This window comes from Crocodylus porosus, unplaced genomic scaffold (assembly GCF_001723895.1).
Source record: "Crocodylus porosus isolate Cpor-Errol unplaced genomic scaffold, CroPor_comp1, whole genome shotgun sequence".
NCBI classification, from domain to species: Eukaryota; Metazoa; Chordata; order Crocodylia; family Crocodylidae; genus Crocodylus; species Crocodylus porosus.
In genome coordinates this window covers 5,397,593-5,398,192 of record NW_017728939.1, presented here as the reverse complement: position 1 = coordinate 5,398,192, position 600 = coordinate 5,397,593, and positions in this window count along the sequence as shown.

Sequence of the window (600 nt, the reverse complement as noted above, 5' to 3'; positions counted from 1 at the left end):
CGCGTGTGTGCAGCAGGAGACTTGCATTCGTTTGTGTGGATGTGCGTGCGTGTGCAAGGAAGAGGTGCATTTGTGTGTGCAGCAGAAGAGGGCTAGTTGCGTGCAGCCCAAGGGGTGTATTTGCGTGCGTGAGGGTGTGCAACGAAGTGTATATGTGTCCGTGCGCGTAACAAAAGAGGTGTAATTTTGCGGGTGCCTGCGTGCAGCAGAGGAGGTACACTTCTGTGCGTGCGGGCGTGTACTGGTACGTGTGCGCGTGCAGAAGAAAGGGTGTGTATGTGTGCGCAGCAGGAGAGGTGCTTTCGCGTGTGTGCAGGAGAAGAGGTCTAATTGCGTGCGTGGGCGTGCGTGCGGAAGTGTAGCTGTGTGCGTGTGTGTGCAGAAGAGGCGTGTGCGTGTGTGTGTCGAGGTCTCGGAGTGTACGTGTGCGTGCACGTGTGGTGCGGGCCGGGCGCTTCCCTGCGGGGCTCGTGGCGCCGGGGGCCGCGCTTCCCCCTCCGTGCCCGCAGCTTGCGGCGGGGGGGCCAGAGGGACCCCGCGCTACGCCCGCGCCTCGCCCCGCTCACCCGGCTGAGCCTGCCGCCGGCCGCCCTCGACGCC